The sequence below is a fragment of the Calliopsis andreniformis genome, chromosome 12 (genome assembly GCF_051401765.1).
Source record: "Calliopsis andreniformis isolate RMS-2024a chromosome 12, iyCalAndr_principal, whole genome shotgun sequence".
NCBI lineage: Eukaryota > Metazoa > Arthropoda > Insecta > Hymenoptera > Andrenidae > Calliopsis > Calliopsis andreniformis.
Window position 1 is genome coordinate 17,742,074 of NC_135073.1, and position 18,948 is coordinate 17,761,021.

General features: G+C 47.0%; 1 protein-coding gene across 2 annotated transcripts in view; it reads left to right on the forward strand.

Annotated features, from left to right (window-relative positions):
- Positions 1–13,406: 13,406 nt before the first annotated feature.
- Positions 13,407–18,948, forward strand: part of LOC143185744 (lachesin) — a 193,903-nt gene continuing 188,361 nt past the window's right edge. For both annotated transcript variants that reach the window (XM_076388982.1, XM_076388981.1), the window contains exon 1: positions 13,407–14,326. The gene's annotated coding sequence lies outside the window, so the exon portion shown is untranslated. The remainder of the gene's footprint in view (positions 14,327–18,948) is intronic.

Consider the following 18,948-nt stretch of genomic DNA (forward strand, 5'->3'; position numbering starts at 1 on the left):
GTTTTACCGAGGCCCTCGTCGCATCGATGTCCTCTCTCGAACTTCGTTATCCTCGTTCCCTGCGCTGATTCGATTTCATTCGGCTAAAGTGGTTGCTTTAGCCTTTGCTCGCGCAACCGTCTAATCAGAAAGCGAAACAAATCTCAAAGGGATGTACTCAGTTCGCGTAGTATGGAAAGCGTAGCCGGAAGTTGAGGAAGTAGCGTCGAACTTCCGTCGAAGGAACGTTCCGCGCACTTGATCCATTTACAGTATGAGCTCTTTCGCGTAGGTAAAAATAAGAAATCGATAGAACACGGGCTTCTTTCTCCTCTCTTTCTTCGCAGAGTATGTCTAAACTCGGGCAATGTGCTCGGAACGATTCTACGTCACGGAAATAAAGGCTGTTCGAGCAAACGATAACTGCCACGAGGAAACAACGCCAGAAACCGCACTCTGTAATTCAACGTGCGCGCTCACGGATCCCATGGAATCGTTATTGTCATCGCTGCGACTCCGTGTAACGTTATCATCCTTGAGCGCCGTTAGAAAGTCTCGCAAACTATCGGAAAGGAATATTGTTACGTGGCGTGTTCTACCCCCTGGGCTACTTTCGTCAGCCAAGGGTTTATTAAACTCGAACATCATTCGAATGATCTCCCACTTTCTATAGAAAATTTTCTCCACGTCCTTTAATTCTTTCCAAAGTGGAAAATGAGTGTGCTGGGACGTTTGGACTTAAAAATTCGCGATTATTGAGCTGCTCTAGGTTTTTGAAAAAAAAGTCAAAGGGAAAAGTCTACCTTTCCTCTCCGAATAGGATATTTCCAAAGACACTTTTCTACTCAGCTATTCAGCAGTTTCTTGCTCAGCAGTCCGAGGAAGAGAAGTAAAAATAAGATTGCTTAAGACCTTCACCAAAGTAGAATGCATTTTAGAAGTCTGTGTCAAGGCAGGCCGATGAAACGCAAGCCCTGTTCGCAGCAGATCGATCAATTAATCTCTGCAGAGGATCTCGCGCAGTCACACCAACCCACTCTCGCCTCGTTATTCGCGAAATATACCGCAAGACGTATTACTTGTCCTTTTTTAATATTTCTCGGAGCTCGACGCGTTCCAGCTCTTTATCGCGGCCTATCTCTTCGGGGGCAACGCATTGTGCTTCGCATTACAATATTGCGAACAGCCCGTGCGACCGTGAGAAAGGGAGGGACGCGGAAAAACTAGGGTAAAGGGAGCGTGGAATATAGAAAAAAAAAACAGCGAGGAAGGAGAAGGCATAGAGCGCGATAGGAGCGGGAAGAGGAAGGGGCGAGCGACAAACAGAACGAACACGTAGTTTCAGGGAGCGTGTAGGATGAGTAATGAAACGGTCACAGACAGAGGTTCTCTAATCCCGACGGATATAAGGCGAAATCGTTCAGGGAGCGGATAACGGTCGGCAAACCGGGGAAACCAAAGAAAATCCGTGATCGTTACGCGGACCGCTGCCATCGTTTTTAGATTAGCTTCGACCAAACGTCGAGGATGGACTCCCTTCGTCACGTGAGACATGAGAATGGCTTCGAAAAGTCTCCAGCCTGACGAGCATTCGATACCAAACTGGTACGAATTGTTATCGAGCTGAATTATAAAAGGTATTTTGTAACACGTGATAAGTATGGTCATGGTGAATTCAGGTCGAAAAAGCATTCGTAAGTACACACGTACATACGTTCGATATGAGTTTCTGAAGCACTACTTGTTTTGTGTTTCAACAAGTGTGCAACTCTTGTATTTACAAACTATATAGTCCTCATGACCCCCAAAATTCTGTAGGTACACAGTGAGTTGATATTCAACCTCGCTATGTCTGTACATAAAACAATTGTTGACACACGAAATAGGTTGCAACTGGGAAGCATGATGTATTCGACGTGTGGATTTATTTCTATTTTTGTGTAATGAACCCATTGCAGTGCCTTCTGAGGAGGAGAGTAACACAGGGTTTCTTGTCTCTCCCGCGTTGTAGAGTGATCCTGAACGAGGTAACAAGTAGAAAAAGTATTCTATAAAACTGGAAGGACGAAAACAAATCAGGGAAGCAATCCGTTTAGTGGCAGGCTCGAATCAACTTAATTAAACTCCTTGATCCATTTCTATAACGTCTGGATCCCGTTTCTCGAAGCTCTGAGTTCTTCGGGACAACTTCCAGGCGGCGTTCGCGTGCCAATTCCGGCATTAGAATCGAACAGCGCGAGGATCGCGGAATGCGCTCGCTCGGAAAATGAAATATCGCTTGGCGCGGCTGCCTGATTACTCCGCGATCGATCTTCGAATTACCAGGTCGGGAATATTTAAAACAGCGCCGCGACTCTTGTCGGACGATCTCGAGTCTCGGATCGTTATTTACTCCCTGTTTCCATCATTTGCCATCTGTCTGATGAAGCGATTTGTATCTCCGCTGAGGCGATGAAGATCACGCCACGCATAGCGTGTAAAAAGTGTACTGACCACTGTTTTCATAGAAGAATCTCTAAATCTGAAGGGAGATTGCTGCGAAACTCGTCTGACGATCGAATCACATGTCACAAACGACCTGTTTCCTAGCGTAAATAGTAAAGCCCTCCATCGTGCTGTGACAGGAGGCGTTTCATTTATTCAGGAGAGTATAACTTTGTGTAAAATTCGAGACTAGGAAATATTTTACACCCTGTACATTAATCGTCGCGTAGATGCAGACTTCGATCAGTCGGTCTGTGCATGACAGGTACACTGTACTTCCGCTACTCCTCGTATCATTGAACATTTTCTCGCGATCTGCTAACGCATTTTACTCTTCAGTCTGGCGGCGGACAATGCAGTCGATTGTCGTTATTCAATATTTATTTAATGCCAGCGAATGAGCGATTGTTTATTTTTATCGGATCGCTTAAAAATGCGTGCGTTGAAGCAATAATGCTTGGAATGACGCGACAATTCGTTAACGCGCGAATCTCGTGGGGCGGTTAGGTAGTGTATATTGTAGAACTTGTATCGTTTGTGAGTATGAACATCGCCCACGCACGACACGAGCACATAAACAGACTTACTCGTTCTGTTTTATGAACCGTGATTCTTTTTAATATCACCCGTGCTATTCAATTTGCCAAATATTAAATAGAACAGTCGGTTGAGATAGTTAATTGTTATTTATAGACGCTAACTATATTGGTGACTTTTAATGCAGCTAGTAAAACAGTGTTCTCATTTTTGGTTTTCGAATAGTCATATTGTTTCTTCTAGTACTGGTTGATCACTAACTTCTTATTATTCCGATCATTGTACTGATTTAGATTTTAGATGCATCATGGCGCACATTAATACGATTCAAAGCGCTGTGTTTACGGTACAGCGGATTATGGTCGAATTGACTGCATGAACGTGCAGTCAATTCGGGTTAATGATTTCACTACGGCGCTTCGATGTGGACTCGTCGTTCGTCGGTGTAACGTTGGAATAATTTTCGACAGTAGCATAACGATGTGGATCGAACACTAGCGTGGGTAACTAGCGTCATCTATGAAACTAGCGACATCTGGGAAACCTATAATTTCTAGACTGTCAGAGCTCATCATCTAGAAATTTTGTGTCTTCAATTTAGCCAGGATCTAATTTTGATTTCATCACTTTGAGGACGTTAATACTTCAGGAGTTTAAAATTCACATAATCCTGTACTTTTAGCAGATTGAAGTTCCTCCACACGATTCACCATATCCACGTTACACAAAAAATGTCTTCTCTTCTTTAATTAAAGGCAGACAGAGCATCAGCATATTAAAAAATAATCTGTCTGCTACGAACAGTTACTATCTTTCACGTTTTAATGAAAATGACTGCACCTTGCCTCACGTCTAATGCGTGCACGAGTATTTACATTTCGCTGTATAAAAATGTGCCGGAGAGGGATGGTCACGCATTGGCGTAGCGTTCGAGGAAGAAACCAAGAACCATCCCTCACAACCCCACAGATTCTCCTCCTCATGCATAATACAAATACTTTGACCACATTAGTTTCCATCGAAATATATCTGTTCGCTTCTCTCCGTCCCAATACCGAGGACCGCCTCCAACACTCGCGAATCAGAGAACCGAGAGCTAAAGCCACTCAGAGTGGGTGGGTGCCATGGAAAGTGTCGCAGCATCGATAAACGTTCATAACATTATCGAAGCCGTACTGCGTACGTTCCTATTCGACGTACGCCTCATAAATCGCGTGCACGCGCTTTCGTATCGATCGCCATCGGTAGAAATACTCGGCAGCACGGGAACTGCTTCATGAATTTGCTCGGCTTGCGAATTGTTACGTGCCACCAGGGCCCCAGATTGGAAGAAAATTTAAAGTCTACCATCGGCGATCTTTATTTGCTTTCGCTTCAGACGCGTATTCGCGCGCCCCCGCCAAACGGATTCGTATTGAAACACTCCACGACGTGCTCGTGTATCGCGAATTATTGAGGCGCGCGTCGGGGTGAAAAAACAGCTCACCGAGGGGAATTCCGATATCGGAATGTTAATATTCGCGCGCGAGCTTCGTCGCCGTCGGTCGGCTAGAAAATTTCCTAATTCTCCTCGCGTCCTACGCTATTGTCGCTCAGCGGACAAAAGTGCATGGGCTGCATCAAATGTATGAGCAAGATCGTCGTGAAAGAAACATTTCACGCTGATTACACTCTGTCTCCGAGCACGCTGGTGCCACTGTGCTCGCCTGCCCTTCTGATCCGCGACGAGTAGCTCTTTACGAATATTAATCCAAGAGGTATCTTCCATTGAACCTTCTAATTGATCTCCGCTGCCGAAACGAGAGCGCAATTTCCATTCTCTGGCTAAGATTGAGAATCAAAGATCGCAAGGCTTTTTTCTCCTGCTCGAGTCCCTGTAACGGCAACCTACTTTCGAGTTATTCGAACGCTGCCGCACAATGCAGCCGCGATAACATTGCAGGGGCGCGTAGTATAAAAATATTTGCGACTGGGAGGCACATAATATGCCGAATGATAAGTCGCGATGGATCTGCAGGAAATTACGCGGAGGAACGGTCCCAACGCGACGACGACGGCAGCGCGTCGACGTGGGGAATCATTTCTTTCGCTCGGTATCGTCAAAGGATAAAAAAAGGGAGCGGCGGGAAAATAAAAGGAGCGCGTGTCTTTGCCCGAGCATTCCCATTGACGCGGTGCATCTGCTAAGAGCGTCCGGCGTTCCTTGAGGGCGAGGTCAAAGGATTGGATGACGAAAATAAGCCAGTGTCGACGGAGCTTTTGTTCGTTTGCGGTCCGCATTACCAGAAGTCTTATCGGCGACATGCTTTGTCACACTATTCGCCAAAAGTCTGACATCAAATCAGGGTTGCCGCACGAATTCCCTCCTAGGACATAATGCAGAAATTGGGAGGTGGAGGAAGAAATAGCAGGTCTTCTATTGGTACAGGTCTAGGTCCCAGGTACGAGTAAGACCATAGCAGCATAATACAATAGGACACGCCTGATTTTTTCCCCCACTACACCCAAAGAGGGAATTCGTACAGCAATCTTGTCTCAAATTATTCGTCGATAATAGGGAGAAGCTTAGCTGGTTGCGTGTTATTTAATTAAGCCTTTTCACGTATTTATTAGCAAAATATCTGGTTGAGGCTGCCCTTGAATCCGAGGCAGTCCATGAATAAACCACCCCAGTGGTTTCAGCCACGCAGCCCGCACCCGACCATGATATGGCGGAAGCAACGTCGAGGGTGGATTCAGTGTACACCCAGGCACGAATTTCTGAGGGTTCGAAAGAGTATCGGGGTGCCCTAGAGGCACGACATGAACCGGCACAAGATATTGCTACTCTGTGGCGGGCAGACTTTCTGCATCCAGGGCATTCGCAGTCAAAGGCAATTGCTTGTTTATAGGCAGTATCCAATCTACATCGGGGGGGTGGGCCAGGCCAAAGAGGACGGGGGGAGTGGATGGTATAGCTCGCTACAGGTGCTTGAACAAACAAGATGTAAATTCAGCGTGCCACGGACCACCGGAGGAAGCAAGTAATTAGATGCGTTGTTGCGGGGTCCACCTTTGAACTGCTGCTTGGTATTAAGGGCACTGTTGCCCCCTCTCGCCTCGTTTCCGCCCTCGAGGTCCCCCACTTTGGCTGCACTGTGTTCCCTTCGCTCAAACGGTCGCGCAACACCCGCGCCCACCAACGGATAGGGCCTTTATACGCGCTTCGTGGTTACGTTCCCGCGCTAGTACGTCCACGTGCTCGATCGTGCGACAAGAACACCGTAAGGATACACAAATTTCGATCGGAGGTGGTCCCCTGGCATCCTCGTATAGGCCCTCGTATAGGCTTCGCTATTGGGGAGCCGGCTACCTCACGTTTATTGGCGTTTGGTTGACTTTGATGCAGATTAGGGCATCGCAGGCACACTGGCAGAGACAATTTTCTGGGAAAGAATGTCGGAATGGAAAACGTAGAATTTTAGAGAAAATAATATTCGAGAAGTGAAGCAGCTGTCATGAGAATTCTTTGGAAACCCTTGGAATGCTCCGTATCGAAAGACGATGGAAGTCGTGTTAACAAAAGGATCCCGTTGGTCCAACAAGACCGTTGCGCCAAACTCGGTCGCTTTTTGCTTCTCGTCCAAGTGTAAAATCTTTCCCTGACTCCTTATCGGTCGACCAGCGACGTGGAAGGGGAGGGAAAAAAGGGCGGAGAGGAGGAGCTGGAAGGGTCTGTAAACTCAGTGGAGTAGCAACAAAGTCCCCGAGGTAGCCTTTACCTTCAGTATTTACTACATCCAAGGAAAAAGCAACGGCGTGGCGGCGGCTGCGAAGGATCGTGGCTCGCTCCTTTAGGAGGCAGCCTTCCTTCACCTACCACCCCTATATTTTCCCTCCCTCGTCGACTCGAGGGGGCCGACTTGGCAATTCGAGTCCTGTCCGTGCTCCTGAATTAAATACCCCATGAGGGACATATGTTTACGAGACTTCCCCACCTTGCCCCGAGTTACTTCTACATTATACTCTCCCCATTGTGCTTCGTTCGTGGCTTAATTGCATCTTTGGACCTTCCTAGTGGTTAGGGTAGTTGGATTCGAACGTGAGCGCGCTCGGAGAATATTGCAGTCTTCATCGATCGGGCCACATCTATCCTCACGTTACTGCATGCCGCCAAAGGGGAAATAACTAACTGGTTTTCCACCTTGGAATTTATGTGCTACCTTCTGCTCCTTTAACGACTCTGGTCTTCCCTTCGTCAACATATCTGACTCGCTGATTTTTTCTTCGAGTCTTACTATTCATCGATTCATTTCCCTCATCATTCTCTCTCAACGTTACAATATCTTTTACCTCTCCGAAAAATCGTAGGGCGACGTCTGAAACGTGGAAAGAGCACGTTTTGAGGTGAATTCCTTGAATGTCGTAACGACGGTCCTTGAACATCCAGGGCAGGAGCTAGGCGTCAGACAAACGAGCAAGGCGAAAGAGCTTGCAAAATGCACGGGGCGCAGAATACACCGAACTATATCAAACAACGCGACGGTTAACATTGAATTCCGTTAGGGGAGCGAACGCAAGGGTCGAACGTGTTTCTCGTTAAGTGAAGCAATTACCCAGGACCTATCTGTTACTTACAACAGCGTCAGCAACCACCACAGCCTTTTAGTTTTGAAGACTCGCCTCGACTGTACGTCACAACCTGCAGACCTCCGCATTTTCCCCGCGACACTTTCCTTCCTTTTTCCCCCTTTTCATCAGCTGGATCGCGTCACAATCGTGTTAGTTTCACTTTCGTAGCTACGTGACGGGAAGGATTCTCACGGGCATCGATGAACGCTACCTGTTTATCGCTTCTATTTCCTTCCGAAGTATAGACAAGAGAATTCTCTCTAGCACGTTTTCATTTATCTGTCTCGCGAGTGATTGTCACCGAGAAAGAGGAACTTCTAGCGCCAATAGAAGAATATTCGTCGAGCAAATTCGATTTCGTGCCCGTTCAATGTCCCTTTGCCGAGCTTGTGAATTATCGTTGCGTAACGAAGAAATTGGCCCGCTGGCGGGGGCTCGATATAATTTTTAACCGTGGCTCGTGTCAATTTTACTTCGCGCCAGGCTGCACAGGACGCATCAATAAACTTGTAAATAATTAGCGAACGCCGCCGCGTCGCCTCTTCCATCGTTAGCATTCTGCCAGTTATTGGCACTTCCTATTAGGGTGTAGAGCGTTCCCGCGGATCACGTCGACGGACGAAATTCGTTGTAGGTATGTACGGACGCTCGACGCGAGGACGTGTATCGTCCGGGTCGACGGTTTGCAAAGTTTCTCTAAAATGATCGTGCAACTTTCGAATTGCATCCATTAAAATGCGCGTGCCAGTTCGAGAGAGTTTCCCTTCACTCGCGTCCACATGGCAACTTGTATTCGACACTCGAACTTGCATTCGACGCTATTGACTCGCTACGAACTTACTTTTCAAAGCAAAGATTAGTTTATCTTGCTGATGGTCAAAGAATAATAAACGCGTTTACCTCCTTACCAGCTTCGGTAGATATGCTTTATTTCTGTTTAAAATATACTAGATTCTTTTAAAATTCTCCGTTTATTCGAGTCATTTATGGCAGATAATTCATCGATACGTAGAGAAGTAGATCTCCCTCTTAGAATTATCAGAAGATAGGACAAATGTGTACTTATTTAAAATCAGAGTCTCTTAGAATGCGAACCTTGTCACCTCTCTACTCTTGTTAATCTCCCTCTCGATGCTCCCGTTGATTGTGTTTTCCATGAAACTACGACAATCAAGGGACGTTTTACGAGGCGATGTAAAAGTAATGGGTTAAACGGAAGAGTAGACGTATAATAGAGTGCTTGACATTCTTTTGTCTCGCCGGGACGGCCTATCTCCTTAGATTTTATCAGCTAATTACTCGGCAGCGTAATTATTGACCCAGCCAGAGGATGTCTCGAGACCAATTCGACGCTCCAGGTACGGTCGAAAGTTTCCACAGCCCCTTGAGTCGAGAAGCGCACCGTGAACGGTTACGAAATAGTTTCGCGCAATTTTTCGTCTGATAGCAGACGGTTTATCGCCGAGTACTCATTCAAGGGCCAGAGATTTATCGGTATAAGTGGTATTCACTCGACGCACAACGATCTCCAGACTCTTTTCAATATCATCTTTCCCTGTTTCCCCGAGATAATTATTTGCAGGTCCAAAGGGTATCGCTGCGGCTCGCGATATTCTTCCTTACGAATACCTTTGTACGTCTATTTAAGATGAACTACGTTTTTGAAATCGTCTTTTATTCGGAGTCGAATCAACGTCGGATTCAGCGAAAATAAAAGGGAGATTGGAATTGCAAGCGGGCCTCTGTAACGCATAGAAATAATGAAAACCTGTAGTTGAGGAACCTTCAAGCGGTCTTTGTGCTTTTCGCTCTCCTAATGAAAATTCGTTCTATTCGCCGTGGATTTCGCGGTGATGGAACGTGTGCAATGTCGAGTGTTAACGGGAAAAGAGTAGCGCCGATAATGAGCGATTCTCGGCGATTGGAATTGTTGAACCGATTTAAATGATTCAAGCCTATGAATGAGATATAAAATCGCAAGTATAGGAAAACGTGAATACGCTTGGACAATTAGAATCATCTCTACATCCTATGAGAATTTCAATGCAATCGTCTCTAATTACCTCTATTCATTGTATACATTTATTGCATAGTTATGAAAGACTGACGCTCCAAGCACACACGATACAAGCATAGAAACCTTATTGGCAAAATTATTCCACGGTCCATTTATCGAAGCCACGTATTGATCACGACCTCATTAAATTGGAGTAGTCTACTTACATAATTTGCTGTCTACCCATGTTACATTTTCGAAGATGAATATCAAGATCCCTCTGAGGGAGTTTAAACCTGGAATAGTTTGAAGGATACAAGAGTTGATATTATTACATTTTCTCAAAAAATAGTTCGTAGACTTTGCTTCCCCTCTGCCTTTGAATCACAGATACTAGATACCGCAAGAGATATTTTCGGACAGCAATGGCTGCAATAAAGCTGTTACACAGTAGTGGTATCACGGGTCCCAGCAGAGGTGGTAAATACGTTCCATCCTTAGGCTCCGAGAATCCAATTCATAAATCTCCCAGTTGCGCAATGTTAACGCCACTTTCGATAGTCCCTGTTCCAGAGGAAACCACCCCAGAGAAGAGGGATGCACCTGGTGGTATAATTGGAACCGTAACGCGAAGCCCTTTCGTTGCGTTCGTTACCAGCCACTGTACGTTCCTCCTGGTCGGAATTGAAAGCTTCGCCTCACGCGCACACTAATACAACCCCTGCGCCAAGGGTGCCGGTAGACACGTACAAGGCAGGGGTTGCTTTTCCACTCTCTCCGTGAGTCGCGCGCTTACGCACAGGAGCAAGGATTACGTGTCACAAATTGGTATTACTCGCTGCGAGCGCAGACACAGAGGCAGGTGTGCACGCGGCATTTCGAGGAGAGAAGTGTCTCCAAGTGCTTCCTGGCATACCTGATGCGATTGCGCGCGCCCGGCAACGTTCAAAAGCGCGGTGCCCCCTGCGACAGCCAATTTGCTTTCCAACGAAATAATTACTAGCGGTTATTGGGTTGTGTCGTCTCGAATTTAGGGTTGTACTACTGGAAGTGGCAGACTGGTGAGTTGGTCAGTGGAAGAAGTGGGGTGAAATCTCCTTTCTGTGGCCAATTCTTTATGATTCTTCCTGCTTCTTCTTGTTTTTATTTGTCTTGATGTTGAAACACTTGTGTGTACTTATATGTGAGATTAGGAATTCGTCATTAATTAGTAGGCAGAAGGGTGTAGACAGAGCAACGTTGAGTTAGCGAAGTGCTCCTTTTGCCTCTGTGCAAAAAAGTTTTTCAAGATATTTGCGATGAATAGATAATGCCGTTTTAAGTAGTTGCAGCACTGACTAAGAGGACGCCATACGTTCTCGCATACGCTGGAACAGATTGGATCTTTTCTTCCAATTAAAGTTGGAAATTCTCCTGAATTTCTTCGTGCAATTTCCCGCGCATTATAAATTCCTCTCTCGTGAAAATTTGCTTATGGGATTGGGTCTTTCGTGGGGTTTCCTAATGCAGATTTCGATTTTCCGTATCTACTTATACCGAATTGCCTATTATACTCGTTGGAAACTCTTCGGAGTATTTTAATGTGAAACAATATGTCCAACTACACACTTTGCAATGTAAATTTCGCTTCTTGTGAACTCAAGCAGAGGATCCCAGTGTGTTCAGGGTAAACAGAACACCGTCACGAGAGGTGGACCCGCACATCTGCTATTGAGTAAGTTTAACTTCGAGGGAATGGAATTTTCAAACTTAACAAAAAACATCGATCACTGCAAGTTAACAAATATCACGAGGAAAATGGGTTTTCTGAATTGTTGATTGCTTTTGGTAAATGACTAATCGACTTGTGAGCATTTGAAGGTTGATCTCTGTCTGCAAAACGGTCGGAATTCCGCGATGCTTTGAGGGAAAGGAATTCCACGTGATGGAATGCAAAGTAATTCAACAAGATTACCGCGCGTGCAACGACGATGCAGTTTGCATTGGACGCTCGTTTATTCAGTCCCACGTCGAGCGAAGGTGAGCCGTGTTTATCGCGAAATATACGTGTCTGAAGGACGTCTTGGAATTTCGTCGATTCGCGAAGGGCCGCTGCTGGCGAAGCGTTTTCTTCAGGGCAGGGTATCAAGGAATTCTCTGTGACTGGCTTTTCCCCGATCGTTGCATATCTTCGTTGCGGGATCGCCGACTATGCGTCCTCGTGTCTGACAATATTATGCTGTTACTACTGTAGATTACACTCAGGCAACTTCACCCTCTTCCAAACATATTCCATCCCTACGAAATTTCGTCCTTCGTTCCCTCAAATATAACTCCACCTAAAAAGCATACGATATGAATAATAAGTAACCCAAAAAAATTTCTAGACAGAACTTCTGCACGCTACCCAGCAACAAGTTCAAACTCTCAAAACTCTCTCCATCCATCCAACTCCGTCTACCAAAAAAAAACGGATAACTTATCCCGTACAAACAAGTAGTATCGACTCTCGACAGAGTCCAGCCCTACAAAAAGTCAAGAACAAGAACCGTATCAACAGCAGACGCAAACTTCCGTTTTCTCCGAAAGGGGGTTAACATTTGCTGAAGTTCCCGATAGATTGGTCGCTCTTAGAGAATTGTAACTACTCTCATAACGCAGAGCAAACATTGCAAAGGGCGATAGCCTTAAAAAGCGATGTCCCATAATATGTACACTTTTACAGTTAAAATCAATGGGGAATTCCCCTCTTTTCCATACAACACTGGACGAATTACTCTCATTTACACTAATTCGAAATTTCTTATAACGCGGTTTTCACACAACAGGTACGAATTAATCGCGTTATAGGAGGGTTGATTGTACAGTGTCTGCAATCCGTGGGTATCGTATCGAAAGCAGAAATTCTTAGATCTCCCTGGACGGGTGGCGGCGCAAGTGGAGGGAAGAAAAAAGGAGCGTTTTCGAAGGAGGCAGGCATCAAACAACCCCTACTGCCGGAATCGCGAGGTATTGCGCTCGCGCAAGGTCGGCGCGCGTGTCCGTGCTCGCGTCGTATAGTATATACGAGGCGGGTAGAGCAGTAGCACCGGCACCACCATCAGCACCAGCCAGCGTTCAGCAGCAGTAGCCTCGTCGTGGCTAAAGGGGCTTCGGGATGTCGCACCACGGGCTAGTCTACCGCGGCGTGTCGTCGTGTTAACCGTCGTCCACGTCGTCCGTCACGGGTAGTCGCGACGGTGCTGGTGTGCTTCGAGTTCGTCGACCAAGTTGTTCGTTCGGTTCCGTTCGTGGTTCTAGTCACCTTGCGGGGGTCCCAGCGCGGGACTGTGCCCCTGTCAGGGCAGAATAAACTGTCGAAGGGCCACCACGGAGCACTGACCTTTTGCTGGTTTCGAACCGGTGCGTCTATCCTCGACACGGGCCAAAGTACTTGGGATACCTTCTTTTTATTTTTTAGTTCCCTATGGTCACTGTTTCGGATAACAAATGGATGGCTTTGCTCTTGCTGATTGGGAAGGGTTGCGTCTGTCCTCGGAACCTGGGCGGAATTGATAGATAAAACAGTCGATCTTCTTTTTTTGATATTTAGCGCGTGGTAAAGTTCGCTATCGAAGACAAAGTATCTTGGTATCTTTCTCGAGGCTGAGGCGAGTCATCGGCAGGCAAGGGTGAGCGAACGTGCCGAAGTGGCGTTCTTGTAATTGGAACGTGTGTACTATGATCTCGAGGGTCCGCGTAAATTATTAACGACTTGGGCTGGAGTTTGTTAAAGAAAGTTGGGGGATAAATCAAGTAGGTCTGCAACCAGACACAGGCTCTCGCTGGGTAAACGTTCGTGCCTGGGCTTTAAATAAAAATAGTCTTGGAGGTTGTCGCGCGCGGATTTACAGGGAATCCGGTGGTCTGTAAATCGGCTCCGAGATTTATGAGGATCATCAACGATCGTTTGCTCACCGACCAGCCGTGCAGTGGGACCATAATATTCCCGGATCGATCGTGTAGCCGGTGATCAGAGGGGCAGTGTCGCTCCAGTGATCGCATTCCGTGGTATCGCGGCGTTACGTGTGCCACACGCGTGATTTTGCCAATAAATAACCCCGCTACATTTATCGAAGTCCGTTGCACGCGGTTTACGCTGATCACTCGCCGTGCCGCAGCACAGTTATCGTTATCGATTAATCAAACATAGCGCTGCTATACACCAGCCTTTGGGGGGGAAGGTTTGCTAAAAAAACAAAAAAAAAAGAGCAGGACATCATTAATTGAAACGAAAACGGCGAAGAGCAATTTTTCATTCCTGCGAGGCAAAATATCGGGGGAAACGTAGCGGCAAAACGGGGACCGATGTTGACGATAAAATAGCGGTCGAGGATAGCGCGGAGGTCGAGGAATCGAGAGGACCCTTCGCCATTGCAGTGTGTAATGATCGGTGGTTTGACGAGTCGAAGGAACTCGGCGGAAAATCCGTGCTGACTAACTCGAAAATTGCCCGAGAGGCGTATCGATCGATTATATATCTGGTGGCCGCGTGATCCGCAGTGAATCTTCGAGAGCGCGGTTTACCATCGCCGTTTCAGAAGAACGGACGCTCGCAGTGCAGTGGTATAAATGTTTCATAGACATACCTCGTGGTACAGGTAATATCGAATCAGGAGGACTTACCCCGCTGGAATCGAAGGTGGCTACCGTGGATTCTCGACGATATGTCCCCGGAAATCCACGGACTTCCGTGAAAAAGTACGTATTATCTGGCTTCCTTCCTCTCTCTCACCCTTTCTCTCTGTTAGTCACCCCTCGCCGTCGATTCGGAAGCTACAGCGGGTTAACGTATCGGGGATTTGGAGCTTTGTCGCGGCCGAAGAGTTATGGACGATTTGTAGGTGCGCTTTTTAAGAGACTTATTACAGAGCCCCTTCTTGATAAGCGCTACAAATCAAAATTTTCCAATTGGTCCCGGCGTTACGCGGGCTCGTGCTTTAAACTTCCATGATTTATGGAAATCCCTATTTACGTTTCGCGTTATCGCCAACGAAACGATCGAATTTTTTGGAATCGAACGTTCCTCGAGTGGGGCTCACTGTGGATCGAAAAATCGACGCTGCCCTCGAAGAATCGAGGACGAGAGTACGGGACCAAATTGTGCGGGCTTTTAATCGGACATCTAATGGATTCGCGGCATTTCTGCGTGTTTCTTCGGATACCAAACTCCCGCCGAGTGTTTCCCTTTGAGCCTGTTCGACGCAAACATCAGCAACTCCTCCATCCGTCGCCACCCTTCCTCTCTTTCCTTCGCACCCCCTCTCTTCCCCCCTCCTCCTCTCTCTCACTCTCTCTCTCTCTCTTTCTCTCTCTTTCTCTCGCGCGCTACCGTTCTCCTCTCTTTTTCTCTCTTTCCCTTTCGATGACTTCAAACGGTTTCTCGAGTGTGCTCGAGCCCGAAGTGCTCTTGCAGTTACAAAGATATACGTTGCCGATCGGAAAGTGTAGCCGTGGTACTCCCCTCTATCCACGACAGTATGCAGGCTTACCGGTTAAAGAACGCTCGAGCCTGCTGATGCACACTTTCGCGTTACAAAGAATGATTATATTCTCCTCCTGGGGGAGAGAAGTACCTTCGGTAGTGGACGAGATAGCGGCGGTGCGCAATCATCGAAAAACGTTTGACGCCTGGGTTGTAAAGGGACGGCGACGGCGGGACTTCTTGCCAGTGGAAAGTAACGAAATTCGATCGACAGTGGAGGAACTGCGTCTCGAAAGGCTCGTGGAACTTGGACCGCTCCGGTGTCTTGTTCGTGATATTAATAAACGTGAAGTTGGAAGGAATTTTTCCCCGGTTCAGGAGAAATAATTCGCGAAGGGACTTTTTTGATTTGCCCTATCAGCCCGCTCGAGAATACACAAGGCTGGCGGTAAGCACAACTTTCCTCGTTAAGAAACGTCGATCTGAATAAGCCCATTCTTCGGTTCTTCACCGAATTTCAAAAGAGCTGTTCGCGAAAGAGTCTCATCTTCCTCGTCGTTTTTTCTACCTTTCTTATCGCTCCTCCTTTTTTCCATCCACTCCTCTCAGCACCCCTCGTCCACGTGATCCAGCAGCCTCCGCAGTGTCGGTAGTTAAGAACTTTTAATATTAGATAAATAAGCTGGTCCACGATTGTCTCGGCTATTGTCGAAGTTACCGCGATGCTTTGCCCCCCTCCCTTATGAACGTCCTCGATTCTTCAGTCTACAAGTTAAACGAAATAATAGCTTCAACTTTTTGTAACCTTCCGCTCATTCTTCAAGAAAATAAATGCAAATTTGTTCGTATATTTCTCTAGGGAGTGCCACGGCAGATCATAGAAAATGAATCTAGAATCTAGAACCATTTCGTCGCTCGTGAAACGCAAAACACACCTATAAATTTTCTTCTTTACGCTCGTATGCTCATCACGTGCGGTTCGTGCAAAAGGAATGTGTCTTAACTTCGAACATAAAACGACTGTCTCCTCATTCTCATAATTTATAGACGGACTTGCTCTAGAAAAATGATCGCCTTGATGGGCGGTTTCGTACGTCGACCAACCAACTAAATGACGATATTATTCTTAGGAAATGCTGCCTCCACACGTGATGCAGCGCATTAGCAAGTGCACGGTCGGCTGCCGTGTGTTTGCGCTCGTATACGTGGCGGGATCGCGTGTCGGCAATTATCCAAGACACAAAACGATACTGTGAACGCACGCCACGCTGCTTTTCGTCCCGCTGGCTTCCGGAATGTAATTACGAGCGTTTTGTCGCGATCGCTCGACCCGCGATTTGTCGCTGGGCTTCGCCGCAAAATTCGCGCCGACCCCGGAACCGGGACGCGAACGCAACTATCGCGAATGAGTTATTCGCTCTGCTCGTAACGAGAGATTTATGATCCTCCAGACCACCTACGGGGCCTCGCTCGAATTCAGGTTTCGTAAATTTCTGGGCTTTCGCAGTTTCAGTTCCCCTGGAAGCTAGAACTCGAGAATCGAGGGATTTGAAGCTGAGTGCTTTGAGGGTCGAGTTACTTCGGATTTTCGGTCGAAAAGTTCTTGCATCAGTTGTGGAGAAATATAGAAAAAGTGGATTCAATTAGATGGGATATCAGCACTTTGGTTTGACAGTAGGATCTTGAATAATTCTAGATAGTAAAGACTTCTAGTAATTCTGTACTTTCGAGACAGGATAATGCCCTTGGAAGCTCGATGAAAATTGCTCAAAAATATCGAACACTTTAAGACACGCTCTTCCTATCAAATTAACCAGACTGATACGCTTAATAGAGAAGGCGAATGCAGCCCGAATTTTCTTCATGGTTTTGTTTTTCCTGTCCCGGTGTGTTTCGAGCAATCTCTGACCGGTGTTCAAAAGAACGAGCAGACTTTCCTCGCGTTCGCTGCTCCCGATCGACTCGATATCGTCCTTTGCTCTCCGCCCTCTCTCCCGTTGACGACCGTACACTCGGAATAGCAGAGATACGGAATGGCAGAGTCACCAGCCGTGTCATCTTGCCTGACCCGAATAGGAAAATTGCTGGACAGAGGGGCACAAAGTTCGCCGACGAAATGTCAGGCGATTCGAATAATCGTCCTGCTCCCCTTTACCTCCGCTTCTCTTCTCCTCCAGCAGCGCGTTCATCACGACTGCCGCGCGTGCGGCGTAAAAAGAATTTTCCCTGCCTTCTGACAGCGAAGTCAGGGCGATTCGATTCGATGGAAAATCCTCGTAACAATTCTAATGAAGATCGCGTCGTAAAAAACGATTCCCCCACGGCGAAAAAAGGGGACCTCGAATCCCTTTTTCTCGGTTAATCGCATAATTCGTACGACTAGATGTTATCTTTTGAAGGCATTCGAGAAATGGCTTTCGAAGATTCCCTTTACCTAGGGAAACGTACGGGCGCGTCGGTTTCGTTCCGTTAATCTCATAAATCAATTCCGAATCACCGAGAGAAATTTTTACTCGCTGCGTTGGTCGTTTTCTTTCTCTCGATGGAAATCGCTGATTTTGACCGAAGTTCGGGAAAAAGTAGCAGATAAGCGAATTCTGTGATCTGGTATCGAAAACTGCGGTATACCATGGAAAACCATCGCCAGCGTTTCCAGCTGTGTTTCGCACTTCTACCTTTACGACCGCGTTTCATCGGAGTAATGTGCATCATAAAGTAGTGGAAAAAGTCACTGCATTGCGTCGGATACTCAGCCATCAGGAAGGTCTTCGTTGCAATGAATCTTTACTATTTCTGCGCATAACAAGTTAACGCTGGTAAACAGAAGCTCTGTGTCGACTTTCAGTATCCTTAAGATCGAAACAATATTCCAAGCGGTTTCCATATTCAAAGTATCTCGAAACTCTGTCCAAAGCGCAACCACTAGTTCCTACAAACGAGTTTCCTCCGGTCCCTCCGTAACCTTCCGAAACGAAGAGGGGGTCGTTGGTCAAACAGTCGACGCGCCTCTTTCGCGAATTAATCGCGAGATTTGCAAGAGGTCCGTTCCCTGCAGTTGGTTCAATTCATATTCCGAAACAGCGGCGAGGAGCAATCCCCGCAAATGCGCGAGTCGCGTAAAAATAGAGCGTCGCGACGCCAGGAGAGGCTAGCGAGCGTGCGGGATTCGTCACGCGGCGTGCGCAGATTAAACAATTATTTTCGACGATGCTCTCCGCGCCGGGAGTTATTTCGTTTGTCCTGGAAAAAGGAAAGGAAAACACTGAGGGGTTGGGAGTGGATGGAATGGTTTACGACTTTCCGCGAGCCACGGGCTCTGTTGTGAAATTTGGGACGCTAATGTGGGAGACGAGAGCCGGAAACGGAAGCTCGGGACGAGAGCGAGGAGGAGAAGGAGGAGGAGGAGAAAGGGTGAGCTGGTCCGAGGGCCGATTTCCGGGATTTGCCTGACGTTTAATGAACGCTGGCAGACGTTTTGATTTACAGGACAGTTTGATTTCCGAGCGGGGGCACAATAACCGCCAATTTGTAAATCGCCTCGTAAATCTGGACGCGCAGCAGCCCGTTGCAGCCGATGCAGGCCCCGCGACGCATCGACGCTCGCTGCAGCCTCGACCTAACGGCCATTTGTCCGATTGGATTAAACGATCGGCGCTGTTAAAAGGGATCGCGTGCGTATTACCGGTAAACAGACTCGTAAAAACGATATAATAATCGTTAGCAGCTGGACCAGTTCCGGGACATCGTGTCGGGCAGATGATTGTGTAATTGCCCCGATTTCGCGTCTATTTTTTATGTAACTGCGTCCCGGGCGAGGGGGTTCGCAAATGCGACGAATATTTACATACTGTTCAATTTGTTATCGAGCGGCATTTATTTTTCAGGTAAATTAATATCG